This window comes from Petromyzon marinus, unplaced genomic scaffold (genome assembly GCF_048934315.1).
Source record: "Petromyzon marinus isolate PM22_M1 ecotype Great Lakes invasive population unplaced genomic scaffold, UKy_Petmar_22M1.pri1.0 PM_G_Scaffold_10, whole genome shotgun sequence".
NCBI lineage: Eukaryota > Metazoa > Chordata > Hyperoartia > Petromyzontiformes > Petromyzontidae > Petromyzon > Petromyzon marinus.
In genome coordinates, this window is record NW_027422651.1 from 2,424,100 (window position 1) to 2,443,590 (window position 19,491).

The 19,491-nt window shown below is 49.3% G+C and overlaps 1 pseudogene; it reads right to left on the minus strand.

Moving 5' to 3' along the window:
* Positions 1-13,355: 13,355 nt before the first annotated feature.
* LOC142908627 (protein Wnt-5b-like) lies at positions 13,356-18,863 on the minus strand (annotated as a pseudogene).
* Positions 18,864-19,491: the final 628 nt, after the last annotated feature.

Consider the following 19,491-nt stretch of genomic DNA (forward strand, 5'->3'; position numbering starts at 1 on the left):
GCACTGTGTGTGGGAAGGCATTTTCACTGTCATCTGTTCTTAAAAAACACCAGAGAATACACACAGGAGAGAAACCCTTCAGGTACTTTTTGTGCGGGATGATGTTTGCACAGTCATCACATCTTCAAGTACACGAGAGAACACACACGGGAGAGAAACCCTTCAAGTGCACTCTGTGCGGGAAGGCGTTTTCACAGTCACCACATCTTAAACTACACCAGAGAACACACACGGGACAGAAACCCTTCAAGTGCAGTGTGTGTGGGAAGGCGTTTGCACAGTCATCTCCTCTTGTAACACACCAGAGAATACACACAGGAGAGACACTTGAGGTCCACTCTGCAGGAAGGCGTTTGCACATTCATAAAATCTTCAAGTACACCAGAGAACACAGAAGCATCAGAAGATCTGCAAGGAGTGGAGTCTGAAATCAGCTTGTGAAAGTCAAAGTGCCGCAATAAGCCCATCCCTCATGAAACACGAACCGGAAGAAAATCCCAGCTTGGACACTTTTAAAGGTATCAAGGTGAAATATGAAGAGGTGATGGTGAAATATGAAGAGGTGATGGTGAAGAGGGAAGAAGTGAAGGTGAAATGTGAAGATGAAGATTCAACTCCAAAATCGGACCTTCACATTGATGGAGGCAACGTGAAGCCAGAGGTGAATTCTGACTGAGGCAGAGCGAGGCAACTCCCAGCAATTCATGGAAGTGGAGGTGTGGGTGGACTTGCTCCTAGACAACACAAAGTCAAATGGAGACCCGGTAGATGTGTAAGCTTGAGACGGTCGCTACAATAGATGCACCTTTGTCATAGGCCTTTAATGACAAGAACGTGAAGTTGAACACTCAATTCCTAGGTTCAACCTGCAGAGTAAGAGCGAGCGGCCAGTCTTTGTGGACCCGTGGATTGTGGAGATCTCTGACCAGGAGTGAGAGCCACGAAGCCCCCAAGCATTCACTATGTTATAATAATTGCATTTACACGGTGCTTGCTTAATCGCCTCGGCAACTCGGAGTTTTGTATCTCGTCTGAAACACTCGAAGAGCATCCCCAAGTAGCAGCTGCCCCTGTGTGGCACAAGGTGGTGGCCCTGCACCGGCCTGCATTTATTTTTTCCGCCTGAGGACGACCGCTTGTGTTACGATCGAAACGTCGTGATCTATTATTTTTTTTCTACCTACGTGACTTTACTGAAAGAACCAAAGAGTATGTGAACAAGATGCTGTCATTAGGGGGCGATGATTGATGTTTCATCTCAGTTGTGTAATTTGTCGCTAATGTTTAGAATTCGCCAGCATGCAATGGCCTACTCGTTTTCAATGACACAATAGTATGTTTTACATCCACTGTTAAGCAGATGGTGCATATTTTTTTAAATAGCTTTTTAATCAGATGTTATCTGATGCAGTAGATTTCACTGCAGTAATTAAATTTTGTCAAAATTCCTGTCAATAATTTAGAATGAACATCTTTGGTTCTTTCGGTAAAGTCACGTAGAATGAGAATAAAAGAATAAATTAATAGAATAAAATAACAATAAAATTCTCACGACGTTTCGGCCACAACACAAGTGGCCTTCAGGTGAAAGGAACAAACCCGTCGGGACGACAGAGCTTCAATGAACGTTAAGATTCGTAGCGTCTTTTAAGCTGGTTTAGAGAAGTGAGGCACCTTGGCAAAGGGGTTTACATATAAAACAGGAGAATTTAGCATTGAAATAGCTGAGTGATTAGCTTGTGACTGGTCATAGAAATAGACTGGTCTTATATTAGAATGTTCAGCCGATCTTCTATGCACTACTCCTCGTTAGTTTAACACACCTTAATATGCAGAAGACCGCAGAGCTCATTGACTACAATTTCCCGTTGACATCTTTATATCAGCAGGATGTACATTACAAATCACATGTTCAGCATCTTCATTGGAAGTGCTGCAAGGTTTGACTGAAATGTGAAATATATACAGTGAGGGAAAAAAGTATTTGATCCCCTGCTGATTTTGTACGTTTGCCCACTGACAAAGAAATGATCAGTCTATAATTTTAATGGAAGGTTTATTTGAACAGTGAGAGACAGAAAAACAACAACAAAATCCAGAAAAACGCATGTCAAAAATGTTATAAATTGATTTGCATTTTAATGAGGGAAATAAGTATTTGACCCCTCTGCAAAACATGACTTAGTACTTGGTGGCAAAACCCTTGTTGGCAATCACAGAGGTCAGACGTTTCTTGTAGTTGGCCACCAGGTTTGCACACATCTCAGGAGGGATTTTGTCCCACTCCTCTTTGCAGATCTTCTCCAAGTCATTCAGGTTTCGAGGCTGACGTTTTGCAACTCGAACCTTCAGCGAAAAACGTCGGACATCACGCCGAGAAGCGGCGCTACTTCCCCCGTGAAGCAAAACAAAAAAAGTTTTATCGTAGGTTTTGTAAACAGTTCAAAAGTTGGATGAACCGCCGAACGAGCTAACACGCCTTGGATATATACACATAGCACGAGACGTGGCCGTTCAATTAATGTCTAAAACAAATGGTTAGACGAAACATTGAAAAAAAATAAAGCAAGTTTGAGTAGAATTTGTGTAACCTTCAATCACGCGTTGAGCTTCGTCTGACCCAAGCCACGGGGCTGTTGTTTGTTTTTGTTTTCGTTTGTTTTCCTGCCTTCGCCCACCCCCCCTCTCTCTCATTGGACAGTTTTGCTCCTGCTGAGCTGCTGAAAATGACCAAAGAATGCCTATGAAGAAATATAAAGGGGGAGATATTTTATCTCGTGTGAGGTCGCGTCAAATACCGGAGGGGAATGATGCCCGCGTGATTGCGTGTGTACAGACGAGAGGCGGGGGGGAGGAGGAGGAGGAAGTGGTAAAAATGAAGCTTTTAAAGTTTTGTTACTGCTCACAAAGTTGTTCCCGGTTACCGTGGAGTGTGAAAATAAAAGTTTGTTGGGCAGCTGCTGCTCTCTTGGCCCCTATGCAAGTTACACATTTGTGTTTTAATATCTACGTGTCTATTTATTTAGGGCCCATTTATAACATATGCTACAGGCCCCACACGAGCTTCATCCGGTCCTGGAGCCGCCATCTGCCTTCTGACCATCGACTTGTGATATGTAAGATGTGCCTGCCATTCTTCCACTCCGGTGGTGGGTGTACACCCAGGACCCCATTCCAACCGAAGGTAGCCTGGTCTCAGCTGATAAAAGTTGCAAGCGAGAATTTCATCATCGCGTGCGGCTGGGGTTGGCATCGTCCCCCACTCCTCCTGACGTCGAGGGTAAATGGGCGAGGTTTAGGACTGTGACTCATGCAGCTGCAATGGCTGTTTTGCGTACACGGTCCAGACCTCCCCAGAGACCCTGGCTGACAGAGGTGTTCAGGATGGTTGAGAAAAAGCGACAGACCCACTGTCAACGGCTACAGAATCCCACGTCAGAGAATGAGGAGGCTTACCGCAGCCTTCGCTCGGAGGTTCGGAGAGCCGTGAGGCGCTGCAAGGATGGGTGGTGGTCGCGGGTTGCTGAGGAGATGGAGTCTGCCTCAGTGGCCCGTGATCACAAATCTCTATTTAACTCCATCAAAAAAGTAACCTGCAGCGCCACACCTATTACCATCAGAGTAAAAACGGTGATCCAATCTCCGACCCCCAGGAACAGGTTTGCAGATTTGCTTAGCATTTCTGTGAGGTCCTGGGGGAGGGATCCCTCAGCCAGGAAAACATCGTGGCACAAAGTGAGGATGACCCTGCTGAGGCTGCGGTGCCTCAAATATTGGAAGAAGTCACCCCCTGTGAGTGGTTGGCTGAGGTGCCATCTGTTGAGGAAGTACTGAAGGCGATCCGGAGTCTGAGACCAGGAAAGGCAGCGGGCAGAGATGATCTCCCAAGCGAAATGCTGAGGGAGGGTGGGGTTTGTGCACAGACTGCCCTATATGACATCATAACAACAGTCTGGACCACTGGACGGGTTCCGCAGGATTGGAAGGATGCCCTGGTGGTCCCCCTTTTTCAGAAGGGGAACCGCACAGACTGTAACAACTACAGGGGCATCTCACTCCTCAGTGTGCCGGGAAAGGTCCTGGCAAGGATTATTCAACATCGACTTGCCAGGCACGCTGAGGAGAGGCTTGCGGAGCCCCAATGCGGTTTCAGGAAAGGGCGGTCCTGCACAGATGCCATATTTTCTGTCCGTCTGCTACAGCAGAGGTGTAGGGAATTCCAACAAGACCTACATCTCTGCTTTATTGACCTGGTCAAGGCCTATGATACCATCAGTAGGCCTGGGCTCTGGGTTGTTCTTCGTGCTTTTGGAGTACCTGACCCTCTGCTCACGATCATTAAGGACCTTCATGATGGTGAGCGGGCCCGGGTAAAACTACGTGGCCGGGAGTCTGAGCCATTCCCTGTTAACCTTGGGGTGCGACAGGGATGTCCTCTGGCTCCCACATTATTTAACATCTATTTTGACCGCGTAGTTCGTGAAGCCTTCAATAGCTGTACCAGGGGAATCTCCATATGGTACAGATTTAATGGGAGGCTGATCGACGCCCAGGTGCGGTCAAGGGATGGCTCCCTATTGCTCAACCACGTCATGTATGCTTATGATTTGGTAATAGCTGCACATTCGGAGGAGGAGTTGGAGACGCTGCTGCTGAGACTGGAGCTTGCCACTAAGAGGTGGGGCCTTACCATCAGCCCTACCAAAACTAAGCACCTGCCTGGGTATTTTGTACGATCGGACACTCCACCCCCACAACTCCCAATCGGTGATGGGGCAGTTGTGGAGAGAGCGGAGAGTTTCCCATACCTGGGCAGTGTGCTTATGACTGGCTCCAGTTTAACAGCAGAGGTTTCACTCCGAATCAGTCGAGCAGCAATATCTTTTCATCGGTTGTGTAACGCTGTGTGGAAGCTATCTGCTCTGTCGCTCCGCACTAAGCTTCAGGTCTTCTCGGCCACGGTCATTCCCTCCCTTCTCTACGCTTGCGAAACGTGGACCCCCCTAATGGAACATCTTCGCCGGTTAGAAACATTTAGGCTGGCCTGCCTACGATCCATCCTGGGTTTAATCAGACTGGATTGTGTGAGGAGCTCACAAATCCTTGAAAGATCTGGGCAAGGTCCCATCGGTGAGCTCCTCCGGCGGGGAAGGCTGCGATGGCTGGGTCATGTAGCCCGCATGCCCAGCCACCACATGCCGAAAGAGCTTTTGTTCGGCCGGATTGAGGGGGATAAGCGGGCGCGGCATGGGCTAGAGAAGAGATGGAGTGATGTGGTACAGGAGGACGTGGAGCTGAGTGGACTTGCCGATGACTGGTACCAGCGGTGTAAAGATCGGCCTCTGTGGAGGAGGCTCATGAAAGACGCTACTGGGCAGTTGGAGGTAGTCACCCTCCACCAACAACGGAGGGCGGGGGAGCGACGCTCAGAACAATGAGCGGAGCGCCGGGTGGCTAAAGCACAGCAGATTGGCACAGTAGGGGGCAAAGGTGGTGCATCAGCCAGTCATCTCAGTCAGTCGACCCGTGGCACCTGGTTCTGCCCCGTGACCTCCTGCCAGCGGGCGTTCTACACTTCACGTGGCCTCAGGGTGCACATAGCCTGGCACAAGCGTCGTGGTGACATCACTGCCACTTAGTGGCGAATGGCGGTTGTTGTTGTTGTTGTGTCACTGTGTGTGTGTCACTGCGTGTGTCGCTGTGTGTGTGTCACTGTGTGTGTGTCACTGTGTCACTGTTACTGTGTGTCACTGTGTGTCACTGTGTTACTGTCACTGTGTGTGTCACTGTGTGTGTGTCACTGTGTGTGTGTCACTGTGTCACTGTGTGTGTGACTGTGTGTGTGTCACTGTGCATGGGGAACAGTAGTGTAGCGGTTAGCGCTACGCTGCGCTATGAACCTGGCGACCCGGGTTCGATTCCCGCTCACGGCCAACACCAGTGACGATTATCTGAACCGGTCCCGGGCCTCCCCTAGGTCGACTCAGCCTCAAATGAGTACCTGGTGCGGTGTGTAAACATTGCCACTAGGGAGACAAAGGCGGCCGGGCGTGGTGCTGACCACCCACCCCTCGTGTACTGTTCCTGCCTTCATAGGTGCTCGCTAACAGCACTTGCCTCTACAGTCTGTTAAGGCTATATGGGAGATCTTTATCTTTGTGTCACTGTGTGTCACTGAGTGTGTGTCACTGTGTGTGTCACTGTGGGTGTCACGGTGTCACTGTTTGTGTCACGGTGTCACTGTGTGTGTGTTTGTCACTGTGTGTGTCACTGTGTTGCTGTGTGTCACTGTTACTGTGTCACTGTGTGTCACTGTGTTACTGTCACTGTGTCACTGTGTGTGTCACTGTATGTCACTGTGTGTCACTGTGTGTCACTGTGTCACTGTGTGTCACTGTGTCACTGTGTTACTGTGTGTCACTGTGTGTGTTACTGTGTGTGTGTACACTGTGTCACTGTGTCTGTGTCACTGTGTGGGTGTCACTGTGTCACTGTGTGTGTCACTGTGTATCGCTGGGTGTGTGTACAGTGTGTGTCACTGTGTGTACACTGTGTGTATACACTGTGTGTGTGTACTGTGTGTATACACTGTGTGTGTACACTGTTTGTGTCCGCATTGAACCGAACTCCCGGCAAGGCCATCTACTTAATGACGAGAGAAAATTCACACGAAATGTCCTTTTCAATGAAGTCTCCCAGATGTAAATTGATACAAGCTTTTAATGAAGAAACAAAATAATCTAATTCAAAACACAACACAATTCAAAGATGTTTCATTTTAAAACTTCAAAACGGAGCATGGGGTACTTGCGTGAATGCGTCCTTCGTGTGCAAATGTTGTGACTTTCCTGGCCTGAAGGCCGTCAATGTGTTGGACCATTATTGGTGCACAGCGTCTCAACAACAGCAGTGGGGTTTGCTTCAACCGATAGGTACGAACATCCAGACGTGAATCAGCAAGGAGCATTTCTAGTCCCAGTTAAACAAAATCTACGTCAACACGTAAGACAAAACTATCATTCGTGTTGTAGAGAATGTATCTCCTCCTATACGTGTAACTTTTAAGTGGTATGCCTTGTAAATGATGAATGATCCGAGCGTGCTCCCTATTTCAAAGACAATGAGTAGCTCCAGATGCTTCGTGGAACACAAACGTACCCTTTGACCTGTATCACAAGAACAACGGGTCTCACCTGAGTTCTCTGAACAGGTTACTTTCAAACAGACACACTTTGTCCTAACATCACTTATTCAATGTTTGACCCTTATAGATCAAATGTTACAAGTATGCACAAAATCAAACAAGTATTCATTCTAAATTGTTGACAGGCATATTAACAAAATTGGATTACTTCAGTGAAATATACTGCATCACGTTGCATCGTATAAACAAGCTTTAAAAAAATTGCACAGTCTGCTTCAGTGTATGTAAAACATACTATTGTGTCATTCAAAACGAGTAGGCCATTGCATGCTGGCATCTGAGTGAAAATGTAGCAAATTCTAAACATTACTTACAAACTACACAACTGAGATGACACATCAAACATCGCCCCCTACTGACAGGCTCTTGTCCACATGCAGGCCGGTGCAGGGCCACCACCTTGTGCCACACAGGGACAGCTGCTACTTGGGGATGCTCTTCGAGCGTTTGAGATGAGATACAAAACTCTGAGTTGCTGAGGCGATTAAGCAAGCACCATGTAAAAGCAATTATTATGATTACATAGTGAATGCTTGGGAGCTTATTGGCTCTTGCTCCTGGTTAGAGAACTACCCAACCCACGGGCCCACAAAGTGTTCAACTTCACATTCTTGTCATTAAAGGCCTGTGACAAAGGTGCATCTATTGGAGCAACATCATCTCTGGCTTACACATCTACCGGGTCTCCACTTGACATTGTATTGTCTAGGAGCAAGTCCACCCACACCTCCACTTCCACAAACTGCTGGGAGTTGCCTCACTCTGCCTCAGTCAGAATTCTCCTCCTGCTTTACGATGTGAAGGTCCCATTTTGGAGTTGAATCTTCATCTTCACATTTTACCTTCACTTATTCGCTCATCACTTCTTCCCTCTTCACCTTCACTTCTTCATATTTCACCTCGATACCTTTAAAAGTGTCCAAGCTGGGATTTTCGTCCGGTTCTTGTTTCATGAGGGATGGGCTCATTGTGGCACTTTGACTTTCACAAGCTGATTTCAGACTCCACTCCTTGTGGATCTTCTGATGCTTCTGTGTTCTCTGGTGTTTTACAAGATCAGATGACTGTGCAAACGCCTGCACGCACACACTGCACTTGAAGGGTTTCTCTCTCGTGTGTGTTCTCTGGTGTACTTCAAGATGTGATGAACGTGCAAACGCCTTCCAACAAACACTGCACTTGAAGGGTTTCTCTCCCGTGTGTGTTCTCTGGTGTGTTACAAGATTACATGACTGTGCCAACGCCATCCCGCACATCGTGCACCTAAAGGGTTTCTCTCCCGTGTGTGTTCTCTGGTGGTTCTGAAAAACTGATGGCCATGCAAATGCCTTGTTACACACAGTACATTTGAAGGGTTTCTCTCCTGTGCGAGTTCTCTGGTGCCGTGTCAAATTTCCAGTCCGGTCCGTGCTGTATGCACGCTGGTCGCATTGTTGACTTGTCGTACCGAGCTGTGCTGACTGCCTTTGCTCCATCAGACCAATTCTGCAGAGGAAGCGTCAGCTGCAGACAGAAAAAAAGAATATCCACACCATCTACACGTCAGGCACAGAGGAATGCACACGTGACTTACACGTCTATACTTATTAATATATTCATGATGTAATGAAAAGTTTCTCAAATTCATCAGATTTGATGAACGTGCAAACGCCTTCACGTACAGAGTGCACCTGAAGGGTTTCTCTCCACGGGCTGTTATAGCACACAATGAGAGGGAAAATGTCATTAATATGCCTGGAAGCCTTCATATCTTCCAAGATGAATGTTAACTCAAAACTCTAAGCACACAATTTCGGCTGTCTGACTACAAAATGAATATTTATGAGAGCTAAATTCAGCTGACATAGCAAAGGGTGTTGAAAACAATACTATTTGTGTTATGCAGAAATTAATGTTCAATCGCAACTTAGAGGTGTGAATCCAGGCTCAGATGTCCTTGAATGCTGGGATGAACAGTTCCGAATTCAGCTGCATGTGTGTGCTGTGTTCACCTCCTGTTTCCATTCTTATAAAGAGTTCCAGAGGAAAACAAAAATAAACTGTTTTCATATATCTTCGTGTTCAACAGAGTTAATAGACTTTACTTCAAACACAAACTTGACACTGTCACACACTGGTATGAGTAAACAGGTGGTGGTGTGACCAGAACCATGCCTGGGCACCTTCATCTGCTCAGCATTAATTCTTCCTCACTCCACCAAGTAATGAATCGAGGATCATCAACATAGCCGAGGCTATCCGTGTCTCTGTCTCTCTCTCCCCGTGGTAAAGGTGTTCCCCTCCACACATTCAGAGTCAACAGCGGCACGCGCTTAGCGTCTTTGACCGATAGATACATTGACGCACGTATTGTTGGTTCTTTCAGTAAAGTCACGTAGGCAGAAAATAAAAACAACAGATTAAATTCAATAAGATAATGACCACTTGTGTTGAGATCGAAACGTCGTGGGTTTTTTGCTTCATTTTCAATGTTTAATTTAATTTATAATTTTATTTTATTTTCTATCTACGTGACTTTACCGAAAGAACCAAGAATATTAATTCCTGCAGTCACCAAAGTTTTAAGTCAAAACATTCACACACGTTGACAAAGCCTCACCTTGTGTTGTTGTGGGCAGGTCGCTTCTGATAACAAGAGCGGTATAGCAGCTCAAGCGGGCTTGGCCTGGTGAAAAAAATAAAAACTGCGTGAATATTTACAATAAAACAAAGTTACAAAGTGGCGAGCCGGGTGAAGACAAATTAAACTTAAGCGAGATAATTAAAGTAAACGCAATCAGGCGAGGGCAGGAGGCAAGGCCCCGCGTGGCTGGGCCCCGCGTTGTAAAGTTCCAATCTGGACATCGATTCCCATGCTCGCTGCTACTCAACTGACATCCCTACGAGAGAGCGAGGCTCTACCTTGGTAAACAACAACAACCACCACCACCACCATGATGAGAATTTCTCACCTCGGATTTCAGTGCAAGCGCGGATCGGCAGCCTCCTGTTACCTTGCGACGGCACGCGGGCAAGCAGGTAACATGACGTCACTTCTGGGGTAAGAAACACGCCCCTCCCACAATGAGCAGCTCTGTAACTGAACAAATTATGTTAATGAGTCCGGGCCATATGTCGAGGGATGGGGGCGTGGCTGCTGAACCCGTCACAATAAACACTCGACGGCTTCAACGAATACATTATGTTAATTAACCGCCAGTCACTGGGCGTACCTTTGCCCAAATAAGGATTGCCACTGGATTGATATCGGTAGTGACCCAAGCGGAGGTGACGTCACGCTCAAGAGCGCGGTGGACGGGGTTGGGGGAGTGTGAATACCTTGGTGTCATGACGTCACTAGCGAGGTACACCTCCCGCTGGCACTTCATGCCGTTGAGGTCATGCTGAGTGGTGACGTCACAGAGCGGAGATGGAGTTTAAGTTGATTTAGATTCATTTTCCATTGCCCCCTCCCTTGGGTGCGTGAACTCAGCAACAACAACGTGGACATTATTGTGTGTACAGTGTGTGTGTGTACACACTGTGTGTGTGTACGTACATACACTGTGTGTGTGTACACAGTGTATGTATGTACGTACACGCAGTGTACGTACATACACACACAGTGTGTAGTGGAGGGCAAAGGCGGTGCATTGGCCAGTCATCTGAGTCAGTCGACCCATGGCATCTTTTAATTATTTTTTTTAAAAATGTATTATTTTTATTTGTTATTTGTGTTAATTTTTTTCATTTTTTAATATTTTATTTTATTTATTATTTGTTTTCTATCTACATGACTTTACCGAAAGAACCAGGAATATGGTAGCGCATTCTCTATTTGTTGCAGAGATTCAAAGTTCAAATCCGACAGGCACACCTGGCTACACCAGTAACATTCACCACAATATGCGCTGTTCTGCTTCACGGCGGATGTCAAACAGGGTATTGTGTCACTCACAACGCACAGGTCATTGCATGTTGGTGTCACGGTCAAAATTGTGGTAAACATTATCCGGAAACCCCACAACGTAGATGACGCATCAATGATCGCCCCCTACCGACATAATTATACCAGGTGCAGGCCGGTGGAGGGCCACCTTGTGCCACACAGGGGCAGCTGCCACTTAGGGGTGCCCTTCGATTGTTTGAGATGAGATTCGATACGAAACACCTAGTTGCTGAGGCAATTAGGCAAGCGACTTATGAGTGAAAATGTTGTTTATAACGTAGTGAATGCTTGGGAGTTTAATTATCTCTCGCTCCTGCTCACAGATTTACCCAGCCCACAGATCTTACATATGAAAAGCTAATGGTCAGTGAGGTCAGCAGCACTGTAGGTTCTGGTGTCAAGGACATGGGCCTGCATTCGCTGGTCCACTGCTATATAGTCCAGCGGATGTTCTTGCTTGGACCCGGCGTGAATCCATGATGTTGTCTGGATGCACAGATGCCAGAACAGCGTGTTGGCAATGACAAGTCCACAGGCTGCACAGAAGTCTAACAGCCTCCTACCGTTGTTATTGAGTTGTTCCAATCGCTCCAGACCAGGTTCCAGCATCATGACCAACTCGGGCATTGAAGTCACCCAACAGGATGACTCTATCCCGAGGGGCCACTTTTAGCTAACACCTGTGACAGGTCATAGAAGGAATCTGAATCCACAGGCATGCCTGCATTCCTCCACTGATGTTCATCTTCGGTGGGGGCGTAAGCAGCCACCATCACCACCATTTTCTGCCTCCTGTTGATGGGGAGGCGAGCCCAAAGTAGCCTGGGGCTTACAGCTTCCCACACCTCGCCGCCAGCTTCCCACGCCGCCTTCATTCTTATTTCAGAATTAGAGCCACTCCTTGTTGTTTGGCATTCTCCTGCCCGAGAGGAGGACTCTGCACCCCTCATGATGATTGGAGTCAGAGCCAGTCCACTGGATCTCCTGAATGCCACAGATATCCAGGCAGTACCGGTCCAGCTCTGTACAGAGTAGCAGCCTCTCCTCCACGTGGCCACTCTCAGTGGCTTTTTGCCATTTCTAGAGGAACCCCAAGGGTAAGGATTCAGGAATGCTCATTCTGTGTAACTTCCTGGATAAATAAATTATCATCATTTACACTCCGCACCCAGTTGTTATTTTTGCTGTCATCTGACGTACCGATTTGGGGAGGCATCATGCGCGTGCAGGGGCAGAGCCACAGGGGGGGGGGGGGGCTGGGGGGGGCTTGGCCCCCCCTGAAATTTTGGGAAAGTCGGTAATCGGGATAACCCGATATCTGGCTGCTCCAAAAATGCTGCAGGCTGCCACCTTGTGCTGCCATCTTGTGCTGCCCTGCAGGCTGCCACCTTGTGCTGCCCTGCAGGCTGCCACCTCGTGCTGTCCTGCAGGCTGCCACCTTGTGCTGTCACCTTGTGTGCTGCCCTACAGGCTGCTTGAACGGCAGCCTTTCAAACTTATCGGCCACGTCAGCGGCTCCGACCTATTAATTAACTCCGCGTTCAAATCCAATAAAATTTGTTTCATACATTTGTGGCGCCAATTGGAAAACATAAACTGGATATCTCAGAATGTTGAAGTCAGCAACCCCCCAAAGTCAAAATCCTGGCTCCGCCCCTGCGCGTGTGGACAGATGGAGGGGAAACTCGCGAATGTTGCGCGATTCTAGTTTATCGATAATGAAACTGTTCCAGTGGGATAAGGCGTTGCTGGAGAGCGTTACGGGATCCATGAGTACGCCCACTCCCTCCCCCCCCCCTCTTGGTTATCATTTGCAATCGATGCATAACTAGTGCACCACTATACGCTATCATGAACACTACAGCCGACTTAATCGAGACCCAAAACGCACAGAAATTACAGTGATACTCTGATTTAACGTCGCTTCGCAAATTAGGTGGTCACTTTATTAACATCGCCACCCGATTTGCGTCGCCTCAACCCCCACACTCACGTCGCTGACAGAATCACCGTTCGTCCTCTCTCGTTATCCATCGCCTCTCAGCCCCTTCGCCTCCACCACCACCACCTACTACCACCATCATCACTTACTACTACCACCACTACCACCACCACCACCTACTACTACCACTACCACCACCACCATCACACTATCAATCGCTTCGGTATAACGCCGTTTCGATACTCAGGAACGCATCCCTGACGTCCACACACACACAGATAGACACACAGAAAATTACTTTAATAGGCAAGGTTGTCTACAAGTGTAGCGTGAAGTGTATACAGTGCAACGCGGCTCAGTGAAGGGTATGACGGATGCTGCAGGGGCGGCTCCCTAAACAACTTTGTAGGGGTCACCGAACCGCACTGTGAATCCTCAGTGTGCCGAGTGAATGTTTCTAACATTTGGCAAAACGCGGCGTTAACAAGAACGGAGTAAAAAGGAACAACAAGGCCACTTAGTCACTAACCGCATTCAAGTGGTGACGGTCAAAAACAACGGTGCTTCTGCATTGTGGAAATTCACCACATGCGGATGTTGACAAGTGTATAGCAGGGTAGTGAAGTGTAGCGTATCAACGTGTAGCGTTTGTAGTAGTGTAATGTATAGTGTAACGCGGCTCGTAGCGATGGGCATGCTGGATGCCGTGGTGCCCCAAACAAACTTCGTGGGGGTCATCAAACACCCGCAGGACCCGGGGCTGAAACCAGATGGAGTCCGATTTCAGCCAAGGCCACCCCTAGGCTGCGGCTTGAGGCTACTTGCACAAGAATTGATCGGTCCATGGGCACAGCTTGCAATCGACGTTCCAGTGGAGTTGTTCCTTGCATCCGCATTGCTTCTCCACCGTGACTGGGGGGGGGGGGGGGGGGGGGGGGACAGCGCGGGGCGAGAGTGCGAAACGAACGCGAGAACCGTCGTCGTTTTGACCGCGAGATTTTTTTCATCGCAATCTTGCGATCACCGTTGACGCCGCCGTCTCCGTGCCGGAGTTGCTTGGGTCGCTGTCCTAGCCCAAGTTTTTGTTTCTATCCTAGCCCAAGTTTTTGTTTCTATCCTAGCCCAAGTTTTTGTTTCTATCCTAGCCCAAGCGCTGTATATGCTGGTCATAGCGAAGTACCGTAGGATATGAAAGTATGTTATCTGCACGATGCGCCCTAATAAAAAAGAACGAAGGCAAGTTTTCCGAGGGACATTACAGTAGTGTAGAATAGTGTAGAGTGGTGTATAGTTGTATAGTGTAGCATGCAGCGTAGTGTATAGTGTGTGATGTATAGTGTAGTCGTGCATTGCAGTGTATAGTGTGCATGCTGAATTTCTTCACACCGTACGTAGCTAACCATGCTCAGGAGGTGCGGGGGAAGGGCAAACACTAAAAGTGCTTCTAAAGAAGAGCTTTAAATCTAAGCACCTTCTAATATCGGAAGAGCATTCCAGACGGCCGCAGAAGCACATCCGAGAGCGCTGCGCAATGATGCAGTGACCACCGCCTTTGTTCGATGGCCGAGCCAAAAAGCCGCTGCTACCAAGATGACCGGAGTTTGTTCCAACAGTTCACGCTCCTGGACGAGATCATTTTTTTTTACCGTGGTTTATTTGTGGAAAGCCGAGTGGCTGAGCGGAATCAAAATGGCTGACTCCGTTTCAGATCACGGGCTCCCAATTCTGTGTTTCGGCCGTCCGTAATTTCAACGATAAATGCTGCTACATTTGAGTTGTACATTTTTGCTCGATACCAGATTAGAAAAATTCAGAAAATGCCCTTTCACTGAAATGTGACACACATGTAGAGAGAGAGACAGCAGAGGTTGTGGGTTCGATGCCGGCCCCTGCTGCTGCATATTTGGAGTCTGCGTCTCATCATCATCACGGTGGCTAGTAGATGTTAACTATCTCGCCTGATATGCAGGGGTCGTGGGTTCAATCCCAACTCTGACAATGACCGCTGCTGTATGTTTGAAGCGTTTCAGATCTGCCTTGTGCTCGCGGATCTGGTCAGAGACGTGACGTTTCGTTTACCCAACGTAACAATTACCACATGTGCAACTTCGTCTGTAGACTCCAGGGTATTGCAGGTCAGGAATGACATCCTTCACAGATGGGATTAGATCACAGATTTTGTGTAATATGAAATAGTTGCCGCTTTTTAATGAATAGTTTTAGTTTATTTTCGGGGAGGGGAGGGGGGGGTGGGTGGGGTGAGGTACGCACCTTGAGAGGTGTCGTATCCTCTGTCACAGCACGTGACACAGCGTCCCTCGGTGGCCCCCTCCGAAGTGACGCTGCACTGTGGCCCCACCGTGCCGGGGACGCCGTGAGTCTCGTTGCGCTCGCAATACTCCGGGCTGGCGTTCACGTGAACCAGGTCGCTCACCGTGGGCGCCTTCAACCGCTCGTTCACCGCCTCCAGATGCCGGCGGGGCCAGCGGGCGGCGCCGCCCCTGCCGCCGTTGGCGCCTCCGGCACCGCCCCCACCATTGTGGCTCACCAGCTGCACGGCGGAACTTTTGTCGTACTTTTCCTGCAGCAACCATCATCGTCGTCATCAGGGGATGTGGTGGTTGTTGAGTAAATGCGGGGAGCTCCCTTAGCTGTGAGGGACCCCCCCTCCCCCCCCCTCCCCCACCCCCCCCCCCCCCCGTCTGTAACCCTCCTATGGATTCATCCTCACTCTTGGTTCTTTTGGTAAAGTCACGTAGGTAAAGAAAATAAAAGATGCAAAATTTTTAATCACGACGTTTCGATCATCATCAGGTGTGACAACCACAGCAAGAACATTTTACTGAAGTGGGAGAGAAACCGGAGTCAAGGGGTTTATACTGGCCATGGTGGGGGGGGGGGAGTGGGCGGGGCTGTAGGTGCGGGAGGAGGGGCCAGTGGGGAGAGAGCCACGCATCTACAACGATTGCCGCCAACACGGATGGTGGCACTCGCAACAAAATAGCCGCACTGCCAAGCGCTGACGATGTAATTAACTCTGTAAAATAAACTAGTATCCGGTAAATAAGAGGGAACAACTATGAACTGTTAAATTTTACTTGGTTAATAACACATTTTAATGATTGCTCAGTTTGTATCTGTCCTCTGGGTTGAAGTTATGTCTGTGTTTGTATATCTGGATGGCTTCATGAACAAATCTTTGATGGTAGCCAGACGGCTTGCAGAGCACTTTGGTCTCGGAGAAAAGAATATCATGGGAGCCCACGGCGTTGTAGCAGTGATCAGCCACGGCGGAAAAGTTAGTCCTGCCGTGTTTCAAATCTCGCGGATACGGTCTGAGACATGACATTTCGTTTCCCCAATGTAACAATCGAAACAAATGGAACTCAGTTTGTAAACTCCAGGGTATTGCATGTCAGGAATGACATCCTTCACAGATGGGATTAGATCAGGGATTGTGTACTGTACTGAATCGGACCTGGATCTTGTGCTTGTTTTTAAGATTTTGGAAATCTTTTTGGTAACGCCTGCTATGTATGGTGACGTGATGGTTCCCCACCCCCAGCATGCCCAGTATAAACCCCTTGACTCCGGCTTCTTTCCCACTTCAGTAAAATTTATTGCTGTGGTTGTCACACCTGATGACGATTGCTTGTGTTGCAATCGAAACGTCGTGATTTTTTAAATATTTTTATTTTCTTTACCTCCGTGACTTTACCGAAAGATCCTTGCGGTCATGAAACTTCAAATCTAGAAGGCTTCATCCTCGTCACTCCCACCCCACACTCACCTCCTCTGGGTGCAGTCTCATCACCTGCAGCCGTGAGCTCACCTTCAGAAAGTTCCCAACGCTTCGAAAGTCGGCGAGCTGCTGCCAGCAGATTTTCACCATGCAGGTGCCAAATAACATGTGGCACTTGCAGCCCATGTACGCCAGATTGTACACCACCTGCAGCACCACCACCACCGTCATCATCGTCACCACCACCACCACACTCACCGCCACCATCATAATCGCCATTACCAACCGCCGTTCGCTAACAAGTGGCGGTGACGTCACGACGGCACCTGTGCCTGCGTCCGGGGATGGAATTCCTTTCCAGCTCAGACCCAGCATGCCCTTCGCCACAAACATCACCTCTTGCTGTGTGTAACGGCTCTCTCGCTGCTCCAGCAGTTCAACTGCTGGGTTATGTTTTTTCGCCCTAAAGACGACCGCTTTGTGGTGTTGCGATCAAAACGGCGTGGACGTTTTATTATTTCTACCTCCGTGATGACTTTACCGAAAGAACCCAAAGGGGTGTGGATTCCTGCAGTCGCGAAAGCTTCAAATCAAGATTCATGCATAACAATAATCTTAAATGTAAGAACTGTATCCTGCGACCAGACGTTATTGTACTTGAAACATAAACCGGTAAAATTTTGATTTAAAGCTTTCGTGATTGCAGGGATTCAGATTCTTGGTTCTTTCGGTAAAGTCACGTAGAAGGGAAACAATAAAATAATAAATAAATATATAAACAAAAAAAATTCTCACGATGTTTCGACTGCAACACAAGCAATCATCAGGTGTGAAAACCACAGCAAGAAAATTTGAAAAAAGTTTTGTTTTTTTTCTTCAAATTCTGATGATGATTGTTTGTGTTGCAGTCGAAATGTCGTGAGAATTTTAATGTTCATATTTTTATTTTGTATTATTTTATTGTTTCCCTTTTACGTAACTTCACTGAAAGAACCAAGAATATAACCGGTGAAAGTTAAAGCGAGAATCATTGCATCAATCACGATTGGTAATACAACCCGAGCCGACGAAGCCGAACCTAATTTGCATTGATCGCATAAAATAACTTTTTTCCATTACATTTGTTTTTTTAATGACAATACACACACATGCACAACCCACCCGTTCACCCACTCACCAGCCGGCCGGCCTCGTTGTTGTGCAAATTCATCGCCAAAGACTCCCCTCCTTGCCCGCTGCCACGATTGCGATCGCCCGCATCCACGAACCACTTGGCGAATTGGTATCCTTATTCGACGTCGTCTCCGGAGCCGCCCCGCCGAGCACCCGGCGGTAGCTTCATGGTGTGGGGAACGACCCAGGAGCAACCGCCCTGCAGGACCCCCTGGCGGCAGGCGCGCGCCACTGCGTGGGCCACTCCGGCGGCGGTGACGGCGGAGACGAACGCGGCCTCGCGCGAGCCTGGGGAGACTCCCGGGGGGGCGTCGTGCGTGAAGCCCGCCCCGTCAGCTGGAGACGGTGCGGCCAGACCGGTGTGGGAAGGGGTTTTGGGGAAGAACCCGCCAAGCAGGTGGTAGGGAAAACGTCGCCTATTTGGAGACAAACCCCTCTCACGGGATTTGCCCGGGGACCGAACAATGGGCTCCGCGGCCCTGCGAAAGGAGAGCCCCCGAATCGGCGGTGTGGGGGCGCGCAGCTCAGAAGCGGCAGCAGCACGAGCGGCTGGGGAGAGCTCCCACCCTCAAGGACCGACACGAGTGGGGACCAGGGGGATCGTCGCCGCGGGTAGGAGCCGAGCGCCGTCTCCAACTCCGCGGAATAGATCTCGGGACAGGGAAACGATCAGGTGACGGGTATTACGATTGCTGCGTTTACAGCGGCCGACCTGGGGAGCGAACCAGGGCCGGTGGGACGTCCGGGACCCCCGAGAGGCGTGCCAGGAGCGTCAGGAGCAGTGAAGCGAGCGAGCCGCAGCCTGGCACTGGCCCAGAGCGAAGGCGGTTGCCATCGGGTTAACGGGGCGGCCGCTTGGGCCGCCCGCGGACATCTCCCGCTGCCCGAGGACGGGAACTCTGCGAAGCAGAGTCGCGTAGGGCAGGGGGAAACCCCTGGAGGAGGAACGCGGGAACTCCGAAGCAGAGTCGCGTAGGGGAGGGAGGTGGGCGACCCCCCCCCCTTTCCCCCCCCAAAAAAGCTTCTGTGTGCGTGTCTCGGGGAAGCGGTCGGGGACCTTAGGTGCGAGTGGATGTGGCGGGCTCGCTCTGACCCCTTACCCGACTTGGCCACGGGGTCCAGAGCGTCCTCCGCGCCAGGCACGGTGCAGTTCCACCGTTTGCCCTGGAACTGGTGCCGGCACTCGGACAGCGCCAGGTGGACGCCCTCGGCCACGTGCGCCACGTGGTCCCGGTGCCGCAGGCATATTCTGCGCTGTGCGGGGGACAGCCCCGGCACCCAAATGCACAGCGGCCGATACTCGGAGGGGTCAAAGTTGGGGGCCCACAGTGCGAGCGACCTGCAGAGGGATGGGGGCGGAAGTCACGGTGGCCAGGGGATGTTGACTACCTCGCCTGGTACGCAGGCAGTTGTGGGTTCGATCCCAACCCCTTAAAAAATACCTGCTGCTGCATGTACATTTTAAGTTTGCATGTCTCTCCCCGTGGTTGCGTGGATTTATC